The 15076-nt window shown below is 37.7% G+C and overlaps 1 long non-coding RNA gene and 1 pseudogene across 2 annotated transcripts in view; both read right to left on the reverse strand.

Moving 5' to 3' along the window:
• Nucleotides 1-6885: 6885 nt before the first annotated feature.
• Nucleotides 6886-9510, reverse strand: LOC116562614 (annotated as a pseudogene). Its single transcript, XR_004274042.1, has 3 exons — nucleotides 9489-9510; nucleotides 8829-8958; nucleotides 6886-8650 (listed from the first exon to the last, which is right to left on the reverse strand). The product of XR_004274042.1 is annotated as an MORF4 family-associated protein 1-like 1 (transcript).
• Nucleotides 9511-12666: 3156 nt separating this feature from the next.
• Nucleotides 12667-15076, reverse strand: part of LOC116562925 — a 102039-nt gene continuing 99629 nt past the window's right edge. Inside the window, exon 10 of the long non-coding RNA XR_004274135.1 lies at nucleotides 12667-13302. This is a non-coding gene — a long non-coding RNA (uncharacterized LOC116562925). The remainder of the gene's footprint in view (nucleotides 13303-15076) is intronic.

Raw genomic sequence — 15076 nt, forward strand, 5'->3', positions numbered from 1 at the left:
TTCAATTCATTCAGAAGTTTTTACTCTGCACCTACTATATGCTAAGTGTAATACTAGTTGCTGGGACTGTGATAAACAAAACCTGAAATCTGATGTGACCATTCATCATGAATTAACAGTCTGATCCTAGTTAAAGGCATTAATCAAATAATCACAAACATAGCTATAGAATCACTATGGTACGTATTACTTCTAATACTCCAGATTATTGTGAATAGTTTGTTTTTATTTATCCCATGTCCCATACTTTATATTTCTTAGTTCTTTACTGCTTTTGGATAATGGTGGCTTACCTAATTGAATTCTCATACCTGTAAGGTGTAACACTGAAATCTCAAATGATTTCTCAAGAGTTACACAACCATGAAGCTTTAAAGCCAGGTCTAAAGACTGGTCATGTCTTGTAGAATTTTGATATCTACCTATTTACATCTTTGAATATTGAAAAAAAATTCTATGTGATTCATGTGAAGCCTTACAGAAGAGTATAAAACAAGAAAAAATGTGATATATACAGTAAGAAGGAATTTCCTATGTTTTCTTGGCACTGAAATTTTCCTGGAATGGTTTTTGGAAATACATTATTAAAATGCACATTGCTTATGGAAAGTATTAAAATGATACATCCAGATCCTTAAGGTACAGGTTTTATTGGAAGAATTAAATAAAAACTCTAGAGAGGCAAACAAAGTCCCACAGCTTCCTTTAAAAAAAAAAATGTTCTGATAAACATTTCTAACCTTTATCAGCATGAAAGCTACAGGTAATAGACATAATGAGTTGAGGTCCTGATAAAATCAGGGTGATAAGAATAGGCAGTGAATTGCAGAGGTTAGATCTGACTTCAAGAATTCATGAAGGTACTGATATTCAGCTCAGTAGAGATAGCTCTAAGTTCCAGGGACAAAGCCCAGTTGCCAAGGGCCAAGCTCACACAAGGAAACTTGTTAACAAAGCCCAGGAATAATATCTGTATATGGCATCAGACCAGGAAAAAAACTGAATAATGTACATCAGTATCCGGTACTTCCATGATTCCATGATTTCAGCTGTGATGTCTTTGCAAATTACTTTCCATCTTTGTCTCCAGCCTTCAACTAGATCTTGATTTCAGGATTCAAATTCCCATTCTCACTAGATGACTTTCTAATCTCAAACTCAACTGGACTCACCAATTTTTCTCTCAAGCCTGCTTCTATCTGACATTCCTCAAGTTAATTGCAACATCTCTCAAGCTATTCAAGCTTGAAGACAAGAATCCTCTCTGACTCCTTTCCCTCCCTTCTTAGCTACCATCAGTGCCAGATCCTCTTGATTCTACTTCTATCTGACTCCAAGATACACAATCTCCTTTCCACAAGCATGGTCACTGTCTTGGTTAGGGCCATACTACCTCTTACCTAAATTATTGTGACGAACTCTTAATTGGTCAGTTACTCCCTTTTGTCTTCCTAATTCACTTTATCACCCGTTTCAAATTTAATCTTGATAAAAGATTTATTCATATTTCTGAGCAAAACTCTTAAGTACCCTTGTTGCATATAAAATAAAGCCCAAACCAGCCACTTAGCAACCAAGAACATCCACCTTTGACCTCAATGATTTTTCCAAAATTATCTCCTTACCCCTCTCCAGTTTAAACAATGTTGCCTGCTTGCTATCAGGTAAGTCAAATTTTGCTTTTTCATGTTACCTTTTTATGGTGTTATTTCACCTTATAATGTCCTCCAACCAATGAATTTCTCTATATTAAAACTCTACCCATTTTTTAATTCTATTTTCATAAAGCCTTCAAAAACATGGAGGTTAAGCCATAGTACGTAAATTCTTATACCTTTGTTTACACAAATTCTCATACTGCTGAATTTTTTTATACTAATGATTTTAGTATGTGTCTGGAGTCCCTTCTAAAATTTACTATTCACAAGAATACAACTGGCTCTTATCAAACTTAGAAAGGCACAACGCACCTATCTAAGTGTGTCATGCAAGACAGGCCATTGGTATTCTGAACAACTGAACACTTCACAGATTCAAATACCAAATTCTGCAGGAGCTACGCAGCATGTTCCAGGTCACATAGCTGTGAGAAGAGAGCCTTAATTCCAAGTCTCCAGAATGGTCCCTCACAGCTTTGCCTTACACCAGCTGCCTCAAGTTTACCCACAGGTTTCAGCACATCCCATGGGTCTCTTTTTACTTTTCAACCAATGAGTAAATGTGTTTTCTCCCAGACTCTGGTGAAAAACACAAACGCATGTTCTTTTTCTGTTTCACATAGTGATGTTTTCTGCCCTCTAGGATCTCAATTCCACTGAAAACAACACTACCGCTGTTTTCCTTGGACATCAATATGAAATTGAGCTGAACTCCTTCTAACCCCTTGGATCCTGGACCTTGGGCTGCAAGTCACTTGTGCTTCCCAGTTGCCTCACAAGTACTTTCTGGTTTCAACCCGGTTGGAAATATTGAGACAAGAGTCTCTCTCAGAGGGTAGTGTTTGATCGCTTTTACTTTTTTGAGTTAGAGGGAAGCAAAGCCTTTAAAAACAAATAAACAACAGTTAATCAAGTTTTTGATCCTCCTCAAAAGCTTGAACTCAGTTCCAGTTTGAGGCAAAAATTTAGGTCAGTTCTCATTTTATTTATTTGTTTCAAATTTTTCAAGGGAGCCCTTCACCTAGGAAGACCCAGGGCACAAACACAGTAACACACACATACACACATACGCAAAGCACACATACATACAATTACCATGTTATTTTCAAATCCATCCACATCTCTCCATAAAAGCACTGCAAATAACTAAAAATAGCAACAACAATAACAAAGCAACTCCAAAACCAACATTTTATTAGCTTATCTTACAGAGGGACTTGCCGTAGTTACTTTGGTAACATGGCTTGAATGAGGATGCTAAAATTTTCCCCTACTCTGAAATATCCATAAAATCATCCTATCCTCTTACTTGAAACTCCCACCACAGGAGATTAAGTTCTTTAAATGAAAGCATTAATCTAAAAAAAAAAAAAAAATCCTTTAATGTCCTAGAAGGGGTATCATTAAGCCATTGACACCTCACTGTGAATTAGTTTACAGGAGATTTGTGAGTGAGTCACTCTCAAGAACTGGAGGAACTCCCCACAAATTTAGACATTTGCTCACTATCCCCCAAACCCCTCCTTCTACAACTCTGCCCAATCCACATTTATTCAGTGTTGTTTACTTATCAAGAACCCAACCACTGCAACTATCTGGAATTTATTTAACAATTAAGGCTTAGCTCAAAGTTCACTTCTTTCATAAGTGGCACCAGGATAAAGTGGCTACAAGGTGCCAAGTGTTTTACAGTGCATTGCTTGTTTACTTTTTTTGACGACTAGGTCTGAGAGAAACTATCTGAGAAACATGTCACATTCTATCTCCCCAACAAACAAAGAGTTCTGAGAGCTCATCATGGGGAAGGGCATATGCATGTTTGCATATTTTACTAGGTTAATGATCAATAGGTGTTGTTGAATAGAGAACCTTTATTTCTTATGACTATTCCAGTTTGGACAACAATCAAAACAGAGTGGGATCAGCAATTTATAACTTTTTTTTTGACATGGTCCTGGGACCATCAAGTAGAAGTATTCAGGAGGACACTAAAGGTCATGCATAGATTTATCCTGAGCCTCATTTTAATATAAAGTAGTGAATGAAATAAAAGTTCTTGAGGAGGTAGGCGGTATAGGCCACAGGAGAAATAATAAGTAATGTTCAACAGGGAGAACAAATGTATGAGAAGGCAGATAAGTGTAGTGACGGGAAACATTTTTTTAAAAGTTGGTAACAGACTACATTCAGTTTCTCATAAAAAGGCTGCAAGTTTATCATCTTAGAATGCAGGATAGGGTATGACTAGAGGCCAGGAGAGGGGACATAAAATTTTGGAATAGCTTCCAAAGACACAGGAAGGAAAGCTATCCATGAAGAAGCAAATTACTATCAGGCAGTGTTGAGGACTCTGCTATGCTTGACACACTCAACTGTAGCTGTACATTAGAACTGTCTGAAAGTGTACCAATATAGCATTTGACATAGTAATTAAGTTGTTCTGGTTCAACCCTACTTTATGTGTATGAGAGGTAAGGGAAACCTAAAGACATTCGATGTTTTTTCATCAAATAGACTGAAACTCTTCTAAATAAATCATCATTTATCTCCATATACACTGAGAACGTAGGAGATCTTAGGGGATTTACCACTGCAGATCTCCTCTCCAACACCTCTGCAATAGTAAGGCAGGAGAAAATATGATACAACATAAAGAAACAAGAAATCTGGAATGAGAAGAACTATACTAAAATAACTGGGAATGAAGATTCATTTAGCAAGTGGTTTTAATACATGTTAGCAAAGGGGAGTACGATGGAAATTGTGCCACAGAATTGTGGGGCCCAAGAATGTAAGAACTAAACATATCTTTTAGATCCTCTAGCCAATAATACTTAAACAGAGCTGCACACTAGAATCTCATAGGAAGGTTTAAGATAAAAACACCATGTCAAAGCTTCTCCTCAAGAGGTTTTAATTAACCTGTTGTGGTACCCGACAAACAATAGGTTTTTAAAAGCATCCCAGGTGATTCTAATGTGCAGAGAGGGCTGGAAGCTAGCCCAATTCTTACTTAGCCTGGGTAGGAAAACTTAAATGCAAAGATATCAATGATTTGGCCCCTCAGGTACAGCTAATAGTAGAGGAGGAAAGGAAATTTCTCTCTTTAGCACAGGGATTTAGACAGATCACATGACAATACACACATCTCTTAAAATGCAAATTATCCCCACCTTGCAAGATTGTTTTCAAAATTACAATGGTAAAGCAACAACTAGATACCTATTAAAACGGCCCAAATCCAGAACTCTGACAGTACCAAATATTGGCAAAGATATGGAGCAACAGGAACTCTCATTCATTGCTGGTGGGAATAAAAAATGATACAGCCACTTTGGAAGATGACTTTTCAGTTCCTTACAAAACTAAACACTCTTACCATATGATCCAGCAATCATGCTCCTTGGTACATATCCAGAAGTGTTGAAAATTTATGTTCACACAAAAATCTGCACATGGGCATTTATAGCAGCTTTATTCATTATTGTTTAAACTTGGAAGCAACCAAGATTTACTTCAGTAGGTGAATGGACAAATCAACTGTGGTAAATCCATGAAACTGAATATTATTAAGCACTAAAATGAAATGAGCTATCAAGTCATAAAAATACATGTAGGAAACTTAGATGCATATTATTAAGTGAAAGAAGCCAACCTAAAAATGCTCCATACTGTACGACTCTAGCTATATGACATTCTGTAAAAGGCAGGACTATGGGACAGTAAAAGGATCAATGGTTACCAGGAGTCACAGAAGAGAAAGGAATAAATAGGCAGAGCACAGAGGATTTTTAGGGTAGTGAAACTACTGTGTATGATTCTATAATTGTGGAGCATGTCTTCATACATTTGTCAAAACCAAGAGAATGTATAACACCAAGAATGAGCCCTAATGTGTAAGAAGTTCGGGGGTGATGATATGTCAATTTAGTTTCATCAATTGTTAGCAAATGTACCATTCTTGTGGGAGATGATGGAAGGCTGTGCATATGTGTGGGCAGGGAATATATGTAAAATCTCTGTACCTTTTGCTCAGTTTCATTGTGAATCCTAATGTTCTCTAAGAACTGAATCTATTTTGAAAAGTCACATGTCACACAAATTCCTGGTACCAGAGAGAACAGCCTATTGAGTTTCTAAAAGATGCAAAAGGCTTGGTCAAGTTATTTGTCGCCCTATCTCCCAGAATCTCTCCCTTCTTTCTCTATGGATGATACTTCTTCTTATGAATGAATGTAAGAAAATCCACAAAGAGTGAAGAAGGGAAACGAGCTTTTCCTCAACCATCAAGAGAGTAAAGGACTGTAGAATAATTGATAAGAATTGAAACAAATCAACAGTGAATTTTAAACATTAAAACATGTCATCAATATAAGTTGCTACTAGAATCAGTAAGAGTGGTTGCCATATCTGGGCAGGTCAAACATGTTGTTTATTGCCTGAGAGGGAGAGAATTAAAGAGAAAGTGAGGGAGGAAGGATACAAAACTAAAAGTCTACACAGGAAATTAAGTGTGTGCTAAACATTAAATGCCTCTCATGCCAAACCCTAAAGCCACTTCAGACACTAATGGCCACCTCATCAAACAACTCCAAGCTGCCATTTATATAAACTCCTATGTAGATACTCTGGTTGCTGTCACATATAAGTCATAGTTTCCTCTCCAGCCACACCATATCCAAACTTTGGAAACAACAACAGAAAACTACCTGAAACCAGAGATGTGGTCTTTCTTCTAACCTATATGAAAACAGGTGGTTACCAAAAACAAAAAAAAATTACATTACTCCAGAATATTGACTTTCAAAAATATCCCTATTGCAAACCTGGAAATTGAACAAAATGATCAGTAAGTGAGACAACCAAGAAATAATGACGATCAAACCAACCTTAAAAAAGCCTCTTCCATCTATGGTGTTTCACAGTCAATCAGAGCTGTTTGTCATGAAACTAATGAAGCTTAACCTTCAGGGTCCTTACCTGTGTAACCTCATTCAAGGTTCCAAAGAGGTATCTAAAAATGAACTCTTAAGTTTATATTGCTTTTTAAGTTTTTTCAAAAATAGGGTATTTAATCAAAATTGCTTTACTATCACTTTCATTTCATTTTAATGTTTTTTACTCTTGTAGATAAGGAACTTTTTCTCATTTGTTTTTCTATTGTGTAATATTTAAGACATTTGAAAAATATGTAAAATGTATATTATGAAATATACTAAAATGAGTTTTTTTTTTTTATGTGAATGAAAAATTTATTTCTTAAAAAAGGTTTTTTAGGTCTTTGTTTTTCAAGGCAAATTAACACTTAATATATGCTTAACTTTGACCTCCAATCTGACAGGTCTACTACCCTGATGAACTGGAAGAGACTTTTCAGGCCCTGATAATATCTTTTCTTTACTCCAGCCTCTGTAGATTGTCCCTTTGATGCCATTGTCTGATGCCCCTGTAACATGTGAGGGTTCTACAATAGTCCCTTTCAAACTGCTTTGTCATATAAGGTCAGTTGTCTAAATCAACTCATCTGATAAGTTACACAACATGTATCAGACAGTGTGCCACAAAACATAGGTCTCCTCTTTTCACAGAGGAACTAAAGTTCCAAAATGTATACAAAACCATCTTCCATCTCCCAACTATTTTCTTGTTCTTCCCAGCTTTATGCAAAGCAGTCTCATTAATACATTCTTCACAAGGTGTTGCCTAGTGCCTTCCACTGCGCCTCTAAAGTTGGAAGAATCTGATCCCAAGTCTTGACATGTACCAAGAAACAATCAGGTCACAAAGTCAACAGCAAAAAAACCGCCATGCCTAACATTTCAAAACCTCAGCAAAGTAACAAGAATAAATGTGATGATGAAAACGACTTTTGATTAAGCCCCACTTCTCTTATTAAAGTATTTCTCCTACAAAAGTTATCTTTCCAGAACCAAACATATTTGATGGTCTAAACCCATATCGAGGTCATCAATCACTGACCATAAGGCAGACTGTAACCTGGGGGTAAAAACCATACAAAAACAGAGAAAATGACAAGCTGTTTCAGTTTCCTCAAGGTGTCAGTCCATCCTTACCAGTTGACTACAATCCTCAGCTGGGAACCTAAAGCACAGCTGGGAGAAATTTACAAGACATTGACTCTCAAAGTTTCATATCCTGGTGTTAAAAATAAATGTTATTCACCCAGAAGAACGCCATTTCTTTGAGTCATGGTCCTCTGACACACCTGCCTCATAGAACAATATGGAAATTTAAGGTAATGGCCTCTGGCTTTATTCTTTATTTCTCTTTCCCTGTCTTCTCACCCTGTGTTCCATTTTGCTCTACGGCCTAGGTTTCCTTTGGCTTTCCCCAAACTCCCTTAGTGCCTAGACAGGTCTACTTTTGGCGAATGCCCTGTTAGAATTAACTTTTATGTCTCACAAAAACAAACCCGAAGAGTTACTTTTATTTTTCTCTAATTACCAGTGTGGGGGGAGACGCAAAAAAAAAAAGCCGGTATACTAACACCTATAAAAATCAGCACGCATTCTTTCCTCTACCCCAACTTTGTTCCAAATGCTCAATTTTTGATGCAATAAAATGGAGAATGAGGGCCTAAGAATATAACTTTTCACAGGGTGCGGCTTAACCATGCTTTGGGCGACTACTGAGTTCCATCCAAGCTAGTTTCCAACCTTACCTCATCTCCTCCTTCAGGAAGACTCGCTTCTCTGTGTTCGCCAGACGAGCTCGCCGCATTTTCGCCATCTTCAGGATCTCCTTGGCCTTCTCGCACAACTCCGACACTCTTTCGTCGGCTTTGCCACTCGGGTGCTTTAAGTGGTTGAGGGCGCTCTCCTCCGAGGCCTCCACCTGCGTTTTCATCTGGAGAAGGATACTGTCCATCCCCCACAGCTTGCCCCTGGTCCGCAAGTTCACCGCCAGTTCTCGCGATAAGAGACGCAGAGTCCTCGCGCATCTCGTGGATGACCCGGAGGAGGATTGATGACCTTGATATGGTTTAGATCATCAAATGTGTTTGGTTCTGGAAAGATACCTTTTGTCAGAAAATAAATGGGGCTAAATCAAAAGTTGTTTTCGTCGTGATGTTTATTTTGGTTATTTCGCTGTGTTTTTGAACTGGAGCTGTAGGAAGAACTGCTCGAAATCCTCCTCCGGCTCCAGCACCTCCGTTTCCGCCTGTGGATGTCTCGGGGCCGCGTCTCCACCTGCGGCTTTTTCAGGACCACTGTAGTGACTTTCTTCTTACTGGAACCCCCTCTCCTCCCGATGGTAGAGCAGCAGTTACTGCTGGAGTCTAAGAGACCCACAAGCTTTGTCAATAGAATTCCCGAATTATCTTTAAATTTGTTCTTCCTTTTAATTGTAAGCCTTTCGCTTCAGAACTCTGTGGGAAGAATCCCCCTGGATGCGTACAGCGCAGCGGCCAACAAAAATGCTTGTTTGTTTTAAACAAGGAAATCTACATGCTATAATTAATGCATGTAGGATCAAAGCATTTGACTTTTGGTCTTTGCCTCTTTAATGTTTCTCCCTTTGGGAAATTTAACTAGTGTTTCAGTTTTTTTTCTACAATAGCATCCTCAGCCTGCTCTACTTCATAGGAGACATTTATGTGGCAAGAGAGGTGTAAAATGTGTGAAAAAAAATGTAAGCTATTTTTGGCAGGGTAGAGTTTGTTTGTAACCTATATGTTTTTTCTTCTTTAAACCTAGTGGGAAAAGGTGTTTCTGTAAAATAGACATTCTACTCAGAAGCAGTCACATAAGCAAGAGAAAATTTATTGGCCTAATAGATAATCCAATCTTCAGATTTTGAAAGACTTACTTCTGTTTCCTTGGAGAATCATAAAGACACTATACTAATCCCATAAAGTAGATTTAGGAAGAGTGATGCCCATGGCCATGACCTCACAGTATTCCACCAGATGGAGCCAGAGATTGAGGAGATTATTGTAAAAATAGGCAGAAGAAAGACCACTACTCATCCAAGTATAATAATATTAGGATTAAAAAGCAGCCTGGAGTTTAGTGCGAGTTCATGTTTACCAGCAGACTGTTTTATTTCTGGTCATAAATAATATTCGTACATTTTCCCATACGTCACAGAGTAGAAATAAAGTGATGTACTACAAAGATAATTGGGAAAGCATTTTCTAAACTACGAAGTATTTACAAATGTCGCTATTACTATTGTAATATTCTGAGGGATAATAGTAGCACTGTTTCTGAAAAGCAACAAGCTTACAAATAAATCTGCAATCATTTATTGAACATAAATCAAAAGATAGGAAGATTCAGAAAGGAATGATATAATTATTTATAGAACTCATATTTCATGTGGGCCTATAAAACATGGCCATGTAACCCAAATAAATTAGGGCATGCCAAATGGCTCAGCTGCTTCTTAGGGTCTCATTTATAGAAACACAGAATACTAGTCAAATGTAATTTAAAAGTACATGTCCCTTATAGGATTGAGGATCTACCTTTTATTGCTGACCAGAGGACTTATGAAAAATACTCTAGCTAATCTTTTTCTATAATTCTCTTAGCCCTGTGAAGCTCTGGTGTTTCTTTTCCTCAATATTTCTCAACTCTCTTTGAATTTTCCCCTTGATACTCTTGATATTCATGAATAGCAGAGAGTGTGTGTTATTTCATTTTTGGCCACTCTAGAATAGCCACAAACTTAAGTATTTATAAGCTATAACGTGAATCCACTCTTTAATGAATTTAGAAATAAGCCCATAGCCTCATCCGATAAATCTAGTTCTTTTCACCCTCTTACTACTTCCTGCACCCCAACCCCCAAATGATATCCAGTAGAGAATTTCTAGTAAATACAATTATGATTTTATTCAACTACTAGAAGGTTGGACTTGTGTAAGAAAGAAACTTCATAAAATGAATCTGTTTTTATTAAATGTTTTCCTGTTATTCTTAGTGTCAGTACCATAAATGTTACAAATTAGTTATTTATGATATATTGACTGTAGACAGAAACTAGGTAAGAATTCTACCATGAAAAATGAAACTTTGAAAAGTTGTTGAACCAATGGGCTACCAATGGATTATCCAAACCTAGACAGAGACTCCCAGTAGATAACCTTTAGTAACTTTACAGGCTTCTAAAGTGGCTTGTTAATGCTGTCTCCATAAAATTTAACAAAGAATAATTCCCTATAAGGTGTTTTACTGACTTCAAATCTGGAGCAGATAATTTCTAGTTTTCTCATCAAAGCTTCTTTTCTGTGTCCAGTGAACAGGAAAATGTCTCAAATGATTAAACAATTGGCCTGGGATCTGGGTGTAGCTTAAATCAGTTAGATTTGGAGCATGAGGAGTATACGGAGGCCAAATTTATATATGGAGAAAATAAACATGACCTTTTCCTGAGCTAAGCTTCTCTAACATGCCCCATGAATAAATTTGAAAGTCACTTCCTTTCTTGGATTGTATTTTCTATATTTCTTACTGATCCCTATGGAATATGGACCAAAGCACCCACAGCACCTCCACCACCAGTTTCTCAGTATCTCTTCTCTTTCTCAACAAGAAAGAATGTCAGCATCCAAAATAGAATCCCTTTCAAATGGCAATTAGCCTTACATTCCTGTTATCTAGTAGTATGTTTGTTATAAAACAGTAATAAAGTGATATTTTTAAAAATTAGAATGAACCTGGATAGCGACAATCTATCCTGAACCATCTGGCTCAGGATAGATTTTGAACAATGTAAGTTACTTCAGGAAAATGACTGACAGAGTGCTTTTCCTAGACAACTAAAATCATCAGTCTTGCTATCCTGTGGTCTTGGTGTTTTAGGTACCTGTGTGGTTCAGGGTAATTTATAATTGAAAAGCTTATCTGACTTATATTCCCACCTTCTCTGTATTTTCTTTATCCCCAGTTCTACTACCTAAATTTCTGAAGTCTAAGATATAGACCAAAAAAAAAGAAAAAAAAAAAAACTTACCATAGATGAAGATAAAATAAAAAAGCAGCTTATAATCTCTTTTGTGGGACATAATTTTTTTTTTTTTGAGGCGGAGTCTCGCTCTTGTTACCCAGGCTGGAGTGCAATGGCGCGATCTCGGCTCACCGCAACCTCCGCCTCCTGGGTTCAGGCAATTCTCCTGCCTCAGCCTCCTGAGTAGCTGGGATTACAGGCATGCACCGCCATGCCCAGCTGATTTTTTGTAGTTATAGTAGAGACGAGGTTTCACCATGTTGACCAGGATGGTCTCGATCTCTTGACCTCGTGATCCACCCGCCTCGGCCTCCCAAAGTGCTGGGATTACAGGCTTGAGCCACCGCACCCGGCCCTAATTTTTTTTTTTTTAAGAAAGTAAGCACACTTACATTTCTAGAAAGAGAGACTCTTTTTCCTTTCCTTTACCTAGGTACACTGTGGGAGAAATTCTTTTCTCCTCTTTTCAGGAGACACTAAAGGTAAACTCTGCTTTTTAAAATATTTTATTATAATTCTGTCATGAGAGTTTCGAACAGTTCAGTGCTTTAAAGGACTTCCCTAGTTTTGTAACAGATCAATGTGGCAAAAACTGAAATGCTTAAAAAAGCAAAACTTGGATCGTAATAATTTAAAAGCACCATATTCTTTTATGTCCTATAGGAAATAATTTGGCATAAATTAAAACAGGCTGGAAATTGGATTTTGATCTACATTTATTTTTGCCCTCTTTTTCAAATATTTATATCTTATCTAATTCTATTATCTATACAGGTATATAATCTCTCTATCTGTGGATTTTTATACATCCACATAGCTATACCTAGGTATACACATACATATATTTAATTTTAAAATCCATATAAAAACAAGTTTTCTTTTTTCTAGAAGTTTTCCTAGGGTTTGCTCATGATTTTCCAATCCAGAATTATGTAAATAAATTATATCATACAAGGCAATATGTTCAAGGAGTTACTACATTAAGTAAGCAAACGTCATATAAAACCCGCATAAACAAAGTCCCTCATTCAGGTTCCTTTGAAACATGTTTATTCTTGGGAACTCATTCACTCTTCAAACCTTCTTACCTTTAAACTGCTTCCAAGCTCAAAGAGCCCCGGAAAGAATTCATATGCCTGAAGCTATACCACCCTGAGCGGATCTGCTCCTTAAATTTTACAATTGTCAGGTGGAGAGAGGGGAGTGAGGAGGAAGGGGAGGGGGTTTGGCTGGGCCCAGAGGAGCCCGGCAGCACACCTGCGACAGAGAGGAGTTACACAGCGGTGCCAATGACTCAGGCCTGCATCAGGCCTTTAAACTCAGGATCTGAAGGCTGTTGCTCATTTTAAAAAATTAGCAAAACAAAACAAAAACTCTTGGCATAGTGTCAATGAGAGAAGGGATGTTAATCCTCATGACTGGCCAGTACTGATTCTTGGAACACTAGAATCTGCTTGCTTCGATTTCACCTTCAGATTGAGGTATTCTCCTTCACTTCTGGTCTCAGGCTGTGGTTCCTCCGGGCCATTAGATAGCAGCTGTGCTCCATTCCAAAAACAAGTGGCTCATCTATAATGTTATTGCTCCCTTGATGCTCACAGATGGGAATGTGAGCCATGGTAAGTTCAGTGGGCCACATCTATTACCATCTTGTATCAGGTTATTTTCTCTGTAAGGGAAGACATATGTGGAAAGACAAGTCATGTAGAGGAACTTAGTGTTCATGTTTTCCTGAAAAGATGGCAATTCTGATTTTAATGCATTTGCTGCAACCATGAGACATAATTCAGCTTACAGAGCAAAACCTACCTTTTTTTTTTCCCATTGACCAGAAACATTGGTTTCCATCAAAACCAATTTGTGGTTTCAAAATATAGAATCAACCTAAGTTCCATCACTGGATGAATAGATAAATAAAACGTGGTACATATACACAATACTATTCAGCCATAAAATAGAATGAGATTGGCTGGGCATGGTGGCTTATGCCTATAATCCCAGCACTTTGGGAGCCAAGGCAGGTGGAACACGACGTCAGGAGATTGAGACCATCCTGGCTATACAATGAAACCTCGTCTCTACTGAAAATACAAAAAGTTAGCCAGCCATGGTGGCACACACCTGTAGTCCCAGCTACTCAGGAGGCTGAGGCAGGAGAATCACTTGAACTCTGGAGGCGGAGGTTGCAGTGAGCCGAGATTGCACCATTGCACTCCAGCCTAGGTGACAGAGTGAGACTCCGTCTCAATAATAATAATAATAAATGAGATCCTGCCATTCGCAACAACATGGTTGGAACTGGAGGGTATTCAGTGAAATAAGCTAGACACAGAAAGACAAATATTGTATACTTCTACTCATATATGCAAGCTAAAAAAATAATATCATGGAGGTAGAGAATAAAATGAAGGATACCAGAGGCTGGGAAGGGTAGTGGGAAGTGGGGGTTGAATAAAAAGGGGTTGGTAAATGGGTACAAAAAAGAGTTAGATAGAAAAAATAATATCTAGTATTCAGTAGCACATTAGGGTGACTATAGTTAACTTACTGTATCTTTCAAAATAACTAGAAGGGTGGAATTGAGATGTTCTTAACACAAAGAAATAATATATACTTGAGTTAATAGGTATCCCAATTACCCTGATTTGATCATTACACATTGTATGCTTTTATCAATATTTCACATGTATCCCATAAAAAGGTACTATTATATAGCTATAATAATTAAAAATGAGAAATAAAAAATACAAGAAAATAAAAAAACCTACAGGGTTCTGATGACAGCAGGCTTTATGTATCTCAGAAACATGGTTCCCAGGAGTCTCCCGCTCTCTTTTTATAGTATGATAAATGACCTTTTGTCTTGTTGAAGGAAAAAAACAGCAAATCTTAAGGATTCTCATCTTCCAAGTTTTTATCTGTCTACAAGAAAGTGATCAAATGCCTTACCAATATATCTTGGGAAACAGGTCTAAAATAGACAGGGATTCAGATTATAGTGAGTATTCATCTGCAATCAAAGATTTGATATACAAGAAATATCAAATTTATTTATTTATTTATTTATATTTTTTTGAGACGGAGTTTCACTCTTGTTACCCAGGCTGGAGTGCAGTGGCGTGATCTCTGCTCACCACAACCTCCGCCTCCTGGGTTCAAGCAATTCTCCTGCCTCAGCCTCCCGAGCAGCTGGGACCACAGGCGTGCACCACCATGCCCAGCCAATTTTTGTATTTTTGTAGAGACAGGGTTTCACCACGTTGACCAGGATGGTCTTGATCTCTTGACGTCGTGATCTACCCGCCTTGGCCTCCCAAAGTGCTGGAATTATAGGCGTGAGTCACCACGCCTGGCCTCAAATTTATTTTTTAAATCAATGAAATCTTTTTTGAGTTTTCCTTTTGTCCAGCTGATGGAAACTATGTCTTAGCCATTATAGAATG

The sequence above is a fragment of the Sapajus apella genome, unplaced genomic scaffold, assembly GCF_009761245.1.
Source record: "Sapajus apella isolate SASKATOON/1434 unplaced genomic scaffold, GSC_monkey_1.0 scaffold33, whole genome shotgun sequence".
NCBI classification, from domain to species: Eukaryota; Metazoa; Chordata; class Mammalia; order Primates; family Cebidae; genus Sapajus; species Sapajus apella.